The 10,550-nt window shown below is 33.7% G+C and overlaps 1 long non-coding RNA gene across 1 annotated transcript; it reads left to right on the forward strand.

Moving 5' to 3' along the window:
- The first annotated feature begins 2,314 nt into the window (after positions 1 to 2,314).
- LOC110346703 (uncharacterized) lies at positions 2,315 to 8,917 on the forward strand. Its single transcript, XR_015451365.1, has 3 exons — positions 2,315 to 2,536; positions 6,089 to 6,197; positions 8,425 to 8,917. It is a non-coding gene; the product is annotated as an uncharacterized LOC110346703 (long non-coding RNA).
- The last annotated feature ends 1,633 nt before the right edge of the window (positions 8,918 to 10,550 follow it).

The raw sequence follows: 10,550 nt of genomic DNA on the forward strand, positions 1-10,550 counted from the left end.
TGTTGCTCACTAACAAGCCAATGAAACCTAACACTAGACAAATCTCAGCAACCTCCATGCCTAGGCCAGTGTCCATGGACAGAGCCTGTGGAATAGCTGTGGTGCCAGGTAGAGACACACAGCCTCATTCAATCAGACTTTTATTCCAAATCGCATCACCTGCGGCTTTTTGTAGTCTCACGCTATCAATCATCTCAGTAGCAGGCAGCCCAGAGCAATATGGAACTTGGTCCTGCTCCAGTGCTACATCAGTGTGAGTTGGCTGCAGGCTTATAATGTGACACAGTGACACAACATTGGTGACCACAAGATTGCCTAGCAGATGGTTCCTCCCCCTGAACCCAGGAAGCACAACATGGAGAGACCAACTGTCTGGGAAAGAAAAGGGAGGAAGAGAGGTAAATACCAAGTTGTTGCATAGAAACCTCGGGCCAGTCCCTCTACAATGAGTCCACCAAGATGCAAACAGAATTCTACCATGGCTAACCATTGGCTGGTGACTATGGACAACTATCAGGGCCTAATTCAGCCACAACAAGAAGCTGTGTGGATGGCCTCTTTTCTTAGGGGCTGCTCTAGTTCATACTGAACAACACTGAATGCTGAATTGTGACAAACCTGACCTTGGATCACATTCCAAGTGCTGAAACAGCAATAACATACCAAAAGTGCACTTCTGGCAAACCTGGACTTAGGGTATTCGCTAGTACTGAAATGTCAGAAAAGACTACAGGCTCGGAGAAAATAGCACAAATGACTACCAGCTCAGAGAAAATAAGTGACATGAGAATTTCTGGAAAAACAGGCAAAAACAAAGCTACATTACCAAGAGTGGGTTTAATACCTTACCTGGAAATAGGTAGATGATGTTTCATGTCAAGAAACAGAAAGCACTTTTCGAGAAATATGACCTTATCTAGCAGTCAAAATAAGATCTCAGAAACTGATCATATAGTAACCAATATGGGATGGAGAATTTAAAACAACTGTCTTAAGAAAACTCAGGAAGCTTTGAGAAAACACCAAGAAACAATTCAATACTCTAACATAGAAGCTCAACAGAGAAATGAAAGCGTCTAAAAAATTAAACAGAAATCTTTGAAATGAAAATATGTTAATGAAATTAAACATATGCTAGAAGGCATCAACAGAAGAATAGATTAATAGAAGAAACAACTACTGACCTTGAACACAAATTATGAAAATGTGAAAATACACATTTGAAAAAGAAAGAAGAACAAAGGGGAAAGAAGAAAGCTTATAAGAACATTGGGTCAGCATTAAAAGAACAATGATTAGTTATTGGGATTTTGAGGTGGGGGCCCTTGAGAATTTGCTAAAGGTATAAAGAGCTTTTTAAAAGAGATAATAACAAAAAACTTCCCAAATCAAGAGAATACAAATAACCAGGTACAGAAGTGACAATAGTCACAATCAAATGTTTATAAAAAACCAAGCATCCTCCAATGTATATTGTAATCAAAATTGAAGATAAAGAGAATATTCTAAAGGCAGAAAGCAAAAAGAAATAAATAACACATAAGGATATCTCAATTTACCTAACACCAGACTTCTAAGCAGAAATCTTCCATGTCAAATAAGGGTATCATGAGATTTTCACACTGATAGAAAAAAACCTATCAAAAAACAAAACTGTGAGAAAAGCTATCCCTTAGAAAAGAGAGATAGAACATCCTCAGAGAATACATATCCTACAAGAAATGTTAATGGGTATTATAAAGCAATATGTTTGGTGAACAGAGATACAAAATATCATCAAATTGAATCTAATGGCATATTAAGAAGGTTGTGCACCATGATCAAGTGAAGTTCATCCGAAGGAGTCAAGGATGTATCAACATGCACAAATCAATCAAGATGATACAACACATCAACAGAATAAAGCACAGAAACCATATAGCAATTTCAGTAGATGCGAAAAAGGGCATTTGATAAAATACAACATCTTTCATGAAAAAACTCTGAAAAAATAGGTATTAAAGAATGGTACTACAACCATAGATTACATTTCAACTATAAAATGATAAAGGATTAATATTTCAAATATATAAAGAACTTTAAAAAATCAGACCTCCTGAATTTAAAGACTCAATCAAAAAATGGGCATCTAAAATGAATAGACAATTTTCATATGAAGAAGTACAAACAGCAAATAAATATATGAGAAAATGTTCAACATCATTCGTCATTCAAGAAATGCAAATTAAAACATAACTAAGACTCTATCTCACTCCAGAAAGAATAACTGTAATCAAGAAATTAACCAATAACAAATTCTGGCGAGGCTGTGGGGGAAAAGGAACACTTCTCCATTGTTGGTAGGAGTGTAAATCGGTACAACCACTATGGAAATTAGTATGGAGATTCCTCAAAAAACTAAAACTAGAATTCCATTTGACCCAGCTATTCCCCTTCTAGGTATCTCTCCAAAGATTTAAAGGCATCATACCACAGTGATATATGCTTGGAAGCAGCCCATATGCCCATCAGCAGATGAATGGATAAAGAAAATGTGGTATGTATATACAGTGGAGTGCTACTCTGGCATAAAGAAGGATAAACTTAAGACATTTTTAGGTGGATGTGCCTTGAGACCATAATTTTAAATCAAATAAATCAGACACACAAGTTTAAATATCACATTGTTTCACTTGTGTGAGAAACCCAAATGGTAAATAAGGAGCAATCTGGAGGATAAATATTGGGAAGTAGGAAGAATGTGTTCAAATGGGAAGGGGGATAAGGTAAGGGAGAAGGGGAAGGGAAGGAAGGGGAAAGTGATTTATAAAAAAGAGAGAATGGGAGGAAAAAATTAGAAACAAAGCTTTTATAAATGAAGGGATGGGAGGGGAATAAGGAAAAAGAATTAAGATGTATTACGTACAGAAAAAAATTCCCTATGATGAATGTGATCATTATGTATGGCAAATGTGTACTAATAAAAATATTTTTAAAAAAGTTTTAATTACTTGATCACACATACATGAGAAAATTATGGGACTCTGACATGTATTTTGTTTATTTGTATACCCTTATGCTAATTCTACACTGTATTACTATTAGATTGAAATAAGCCTTGAACTTAGATGGTCATCCAACTCTGTTGCAAGATTTCACTATAAAGTTTAGAAGTGGCTTGTAAGAAATGTTTACAGCTACCTCAGCTGGGAATTTGTCATAGGAACAAATAAATGTAGCAAAAAAGGGAAATTTGGCTTCTTAATAATGCTGTTTTCTAATCTAAAGACATAACATTAATTTTTAGGTCTTGTTTAATTATTTTTAGCAATGTCTTATAGTTTTTATTATAGAGGCTTTGATCATTTTTTCTCAGCATATCCCAAGGTATTTTATTTTATATAAATGGTATAGAGTTTTTATTTTCATTGTCTAACTATGCATTGTTCGTGTGTAAATTGTAAATCCATTTGAACAAAATGATGAAATCCTGTCATTTGCAACAACATGGACAGAACTGGAGAGCATTTTGTTAAGTAAATTAAACCAGGCACATAAAGTCAAGTATCACATGAACTTACTCATATTTGGGATGTAAAAAAAAAATGGTCTTGTAGAAGCTGAGAGTTGAATGTTGCTTAACAGATGCAGAAGAAAGTAATAGGGAGGTAGGAATAGAGGGAAGTTGAGTGATAGGTACTAAGTTATAGTTAAATAGGAGTAAGAAGCTCAGGTGTGTTATTGCACAAAAATTGATTATAGATAATGTATTATGTATTTCAAAAAGCTAGGAGAAAGAATTTTGAATGTGTTCACCATAAAAAAAATAAATGTTTGAGTTGATTTATATAATTATCCAGATTTGAATCTTACCCAATGCATATAAATATAAAAATATTAAATGCTATAGTATGTATAATTTTGTTTTTATGTATCAGTTTATAAACAAATATTCACTCGATAAATATTTTAACACCCTCTATGTGACAAGAATATACATAGTGTATAAACAAGGAATGTTCTCTACCCTCAATAGATACATTGATAGAGCATAAGGTCTATGGGTCAATTATAGATTACTTATTTTAATAGTTGGATTTGGCATTCCCCTAGGTTCTTACATATGTAATTTAGTAAGATAGCGTTTACAAGGCTTAGCTATAAAATGGATGTCATTATTCAGTAAAACCTATAGATATCAGTGATACCTGGAGAGTCTTCTAAAAGCAAATGGATGGTAATTTCAACCTGTGATCATTAAAAAACCCGTTTTGGAAACATTTTAGCTATTTCTTATGTTTCTTTTATATGAAAGATTATATTTTACTTCTGACTATCCGAAGTACATATAGATATAAAGACTGGAAATTAAATGCCAAAGAATGCTACTTCTCTAATTTAATTTCAAAAGATTTGAAAAAAAATTATGGCTGTAGTTCAAGTACATTAAGTGCAAATTTTTCACATTCTTTCTTTAAGAAGAATAAAAATGACGCCTATCAAAACTCTACTGTTCCAGTGGTTCAGAACTCTGTGTATAGAGTTACAGAATTTAATTTAAAGGCTCCTTCTCGGCATTTTTTCCTCCTTAAGAGAAAATAACCTGGGATATGTTAGGTTAAAAAAAGTCCTTCAGCTTGTTAATTTTGAGGCATCACAATTCAGAGTGAGTCATTGTAGGCGTGAATAAGGAATGACACTGAAATAGTGAGATGGCCTGAACCACTTTAGAAATTAATGAACTGACTGTGATATACTGGTGCCTCTTTCATGCATCTATAATTGGAGTGCCAATTTATTTCCAATCATTTCAAGCACTGTAATTATAGAGCATCATCGTTGTCTGTTTAGCATTCATGTGGGAAGTTGTCACACGCATGCTAGCCAGGGACCAATGTTTTGCAACTGAGATACATAGACAAAATCTGAAAAAATATAAAATGACTTGGTTTGTTTTTCAAGGTCTGAGCCACAGCCAAGGTGGACAAAATTAAATGATGCAGTAGAGTAGTTCATGGATTTTTAAGTATAAAAGTTTCTTTTAAACATATCTTTAAATATGTGGAGAGGAGAGAAACAGCGACAACAGGTAATTGCTGCATTGATTAAATGATGACATTTCAGTAGGCATTCCTTGAGCATTTTCTACAGGCTGGGCAAGCTAGTATACACTGCAGACTAAAAAAAAAGAAAAGAAAAGAAACATCCACACACATTCAGAACAATGTTAACACAGTCTTAGGTAGTTATGCGCTTTCTACCAGGAGGGTACTTTTACATGTCACTTGCTGGATACAATTGTTTTCATTTCAGATCTGATGATGCAAAAGCATAGGTACTGAGGAAGAATATTTAATTTTCTCATAGTTCTGGAAACAAAAAAATAGAAATTTCAAGTTCAAACAAAATTTTAGTGAAGCTAACTTATGAGCACTACTAAAGGCTTAGGCGCTCCTCCATCTGTTCCCATGACAGCATCTTCGCTTAAATTTAATTATTTTATATCACATTGCCTCTACTTCTCCCAACACCAAAAGCAAAGTAGTACCATTAAAACAATATCTTCATTATCTAACTATATTCAAACGAAGGATTAAATTTTCTCAAGATAACTTCATTCAGGCCATAAAACCTTCTGAAAGGCTTTTGATTATTCTCTATGATTTGAATAATAAAATAAAATTCCACCTCTTTAATCTGCTATCCAGGACCCTGAACAGTTCATATGGAATTTACCTGTTTAACTTTATTCCTACTGTTGTGGAATGAATATTGTTCTGTTAAAAGCAATTAATATTAAGCAAGATTTTTGAATTATCCTCTTTGGAAAATTTGAATTTCAATTCATCAAATATTCAGTTTTAATTTAAATGCCACATTTGTAGTCTCAAGGAAATTATAAGGATGAGAGATTTATGGGCTCATAAAAATTGTGATGATGGTAACTACTTAAACACTGAGTAAAAATTCATTATATGTTATTAAAACAATAATAAAACTGAAGGCTTATATGGGAGGATAAGAAATAGAACAGGTTGCTGGAGAATAGGAAAAAAGAGGAGACAGAAATTCTAATCAAACTGTATCTAGCATTCTCTCTCCACTATAGGAAGAGCAAATGGACTAAGTACTCTGGACCCAATCCTAGATATAAAGAAGATAATCCTCCCTTTCCTTTGAACATAACTAATGAACATCAGTGTGTAAACTATTCAGAGGTAAGCCATAACAGCAACTAGTAATGGTAAAGTTATATGGGTAATAGGAATAGTGATTGTTGATATAAATTTATATGAGGACTCTTATTATTACTATTCATAATGCATGACAATTATGAACTATGATTAATTTGAGTAAACCTATAATTAAATTATACTATGTTCTAATTAGAAAGGATAATCTGAAACTCTAAATTTGCTATGAAGAGTAGAGTAGGTAACCTAGCAAGTATTTACTCCCTTCTAAGTATCCCCAACTCTGTTAGCTTCTTTTCATACATTATTTTACGTTTTCATGAAGCCCTAACATTAATATCATTGTCAAAATGAGTAAGGTTCAGCAAAGATAAATAACTAGTTCAAGGTCAACCAACTAGTAGATTTAGAGATCAGATTTGAACCTAAGCTCTTCAGACTCAAAAGTTATATATTTTTCATTTCACTAAATATTTCTGAGAGAAAATGACCAAAACAACTGACCAAAAACAATATAAGGTGAAATTTGCGTAGCTCACAATATCATGCAAAAGTAAATATAAGAGGAGTATTTTATGTGAGAAACCTTGAAAGAAACTACTTCATGTAAACCATACATCCATCCAGCCATCAACACTGCCACTGAAATTTCTGTTTCCCTATAACAGTAACTGAGCACAATGAATGAATTTGGTGAGGATGAATTATTAGTGCAGAAGGAACAATTCTGTGATTGGAGGTGGGTGTGAGTGTGCCTATAGAAAAATGAAACAACTTTTGTAAAAACTATGGACAATCAGAATTCTAAAAACTTTTGCTTCTAGTCCAAGTCCTCATTTTCAAAAGATGTACATTATATATATTAATGTATATAAACTGCACATGTACATATTAGCTGTTCAAATTTTAGAAGATACACACCTAAGAACATATAAAGCATCTCTAGCACAAATGTGGACTTGTGTTAAAAAAGAAAAAACAGTAAAAAGAAACATAGTAGTTACTTGTATTTTTTAAAGTATTTTAAAACTATTTCTATGTTCACACAAAAAATATACTAAGAACCTATTTAAATCTTTTTAAAATTCTTTATTTGAAAGTACCATAAGCTTGGGAAACCAATATTTTACCAAGATCTCTATTATGTCTCTCATGCTAGATTTTTAACATAAAGTGATAATATTTGAAAATAAATAAATGGACACATTTGCTGTCTACTTAATGTGTTTTTACTCAAGTGGGTTACAAATATATTTGTTTTGTATATGTGGGTTTTTTAAATCAACTGCCGGAAAAAAATCAGAAGACAAGATTATCAAGTCACATTAGGGGAATGCTACTGAAGACAATAAAATCAAACTTCTCAGCAGTCTTGTAAGACAAGCCAAATTACCATAATGAAATTTAACGAAGACAAATGTAAACAATATACTGAGCCTCTAAAAATCAAATATACAAGTACATGTTGATTAAGATATTAAGCAATTGTCATTTATGTACAAAGGGTCTTGACAAATGCTGACACGAAGATCAATGTGAGTCAATATTGTGATATCAAAGCACCTAATTTTATCTAAGACTACAGCATTAGAAGTGTTGTATTCAAATAAATGAGTCAATAGTCCCACCGTGCTTTGTGCTGATCACACATTATTACATTATTACATAATTATTACATTATATTATTTCCATTTATGGACAAAACATTAAATAAGGCACATTAAAAACAATATCTAAGAATAAGATCTAAAAAATAATACTAAAGTTGTCCTCAAATATTAAGAGTGCAACATGGAAGCAAGTCTTCCCTAGGGGCAGAGGGCAGACCTAAGACCAGTGCAAAAGAACAAAATACCTCTCGAGGGACTTTTATGAGCCCGTGAACTCTTATGTATCTGCCGATCTGGAAAATCCCTGTGTACAGTCAGCATAAATCTTTTCTGTAGGATGCAAATAAGTAGGATATCACCTCCTATATTTTAAGTTTTCTGAAATCCTGAGAATTTTTAGCCCTCTTCTTCAATAGGAAACTAAAGATGAATCCTCTTAATTCGACCTCCCTCTCTTCACTCAAACTCAAACTCAACCTTCCTCTGGTCAGCAGAAAAAAATTTTCCCTTCCTCTATCACAGGAACTTGATTTATGTCATTTCATTCCCCTTTTGAATCTATGATGTTTCTGTTAAAAATAAAAAGAAATCAACCCATGTTTGGGTTGCAAACTTACTACCTTGACTTTTCACATATCTAGAATTCAAAGATCCAGAATTCTTCAATCGCTTCTCGGCCTTTTGGCTAAGATCAAGTGCAGAATTCTTCATCCTGCAAATTGTCCTTCAGACCTTGTAAGAAATGGAAAAGAGCTTTTTCAGGGAGATGGAAAACATGGTCAGAAAGTTGGAAACACATAAATAATGGAAGAGAACTAAAGAAGGAATAAGTGAAGGTAAATTAAAAACTTACTTGTCTCATTTCTAAATTAACAGATAAGGTTGTTTATGATAAAAAATATGTTCAATTACATATGCATATATACACTTATATGCTTATGTATAAATGAAAGACCAGAATGTACAATACTAAGAGTGAAACTTAATACAAACTACTTACTTTGGATGGTGCTGATGTGTCATTGCAGGTGCACCCATTGTAACAAATACTCCACTGTGGGTGATGCAGGATGCCATATTTGGAGAGTCCATGCAGCATGAGGAAAATCTGTGTACCTTCTGCTCAGTTTTGCTGCAAACATAAAATTACTGTAAAAATAAAGATTTTCTTAAAATGAAGCTAATAGTACTTATTCTTTACATGGCTGTAAGAATTAGAACTAACAGAAAATATGTCAAGCTGACACATCATGGCTGCTTTCTGAGTATGGGCATCAAAGAAATTCTGTAAATGCTTGCCTTTCTCCTCAGTTCATATTTTATAGATATTTTCAAAACTCCATGAAAGAAAACGTCTGTACTCCAAACTTCCCCATAGCTAAGGAACATCCAGTTGAAATGTCTTAATCAAAACATGATAAGTATTGTTTACCATATTTATTAATGGATCACAAGGGTAGTAAAAGCCCATGGTGTGACATCTAACTGTGGCAGTTGCTCTCTCATCCATAATCCCTGCCTGGGAAATAGAAAGGTTACTATTTTTACATAAAATAAAAGTGAAATGACATAAAATGCCTTGACTGTGGGTTGACATTAATTAAAACAATGCTCTTTCTAGTGGTATCTCCGTGATTAAACCTCTCTGAAACTGTTTGTTCCCTTTTAAAATAGTCATACTACCCTTAGGAAGAGAAGAACACATTCGGACATTAAATGTCCACGGGGACTCTAGAAGAAAGAGTGAAAAATGATCAGCCAAGCATAAGAACGCAAAAAGCCTCACACTATCTCTAGGACTGTCAGAACTTTCCCTCTGTATAACATTCTAATCTGCCTGCCTCCCTGCAGTGCACAGCAGCACAATGCAGTGAAAAGAATGTGTCTTCCAATTTGCCACACCTGTCACTTCCTGTTTGACTGTGGGTACATAACTACATTGTGCCTTGGTTTCTTTATTTCCAAAATGATGAAAATAATACTTATTCCTTCTGGTTTCTGTGAGTGTAAAGAAGAAATACAGTGCTTGAGTTTCATTCAATATTCATTTTGTATAGATTAAAATCAGAGAGCCTCCAGGTATTTTGTTCATTTGGGGAGTTTTTGTTTTGTTTTGTATGGACTGCTGTTGATTTCAGACTCTGCAAGTAAATAGCTAAATGATCATTTCCAAGACTACAGCCAAGAGGACAGTTTTCTTAAAAAAAAAAAAAAAGAAAAGAAAAAAAGAGTAGTGACCAGGCTGAGATCCTGAGGTCAGAAGAACAGGGTGAAGGTAAAGAAACATTCATTGGGTTGGGCCTACTTTGTGGCTTCCCACATAGTGGTAATAATTATCTCTTAACAAACTTCAAATTCAAAATTTGGTGATTCTGAGTCACTATCTACAGTAGGCTACATAATATCCTGTAAGTATATCCAGGTCCTAATCCCTGGAATCTGTTAATATTTTGTTGCTTGGGGAGAGGATTTTGTAAATGTGAGTATATTCAAGCTCTTGAGTTGGATAGACTAATCAAGACCTTCAGGACAGGCCTTAAATGTAAGTGTTTTTACAACAGGAAGAAATAGAAAGATTTGGCTACAGAAAAGGACAAGGGTATGTGCTGACAAATATTGAAATGCTATCCCTCAAGAACAGAAGGGCAACAGGCTGAAGAATAAAGACAGACTCTTGGTGCTAAGAGGCAAGGAAACCAAATCCCTCCTCAGAACATCCAGAAGGAATCAACCTTGCCTACACTTTTGACTTTTAGTCTGTGAAACC

This window comes from Heterocephalus glaber, unplaced genomic scaffold (assembly GCF_053883595.1).
Source record: "Heterocephalus glaber isolate CG9 unplaced genomic scaffold, H.glaber_assembly_v1.0 deba00001428, whole genome shotgun sequence".
Classification (NCBI taxonomy): domain Eukaryota; kingdom Metazoa; phylum Chordata; class Mammalia; order Rodentia; family Bathyergidae; genus Heterocephalus; species Heterocephalus glaber.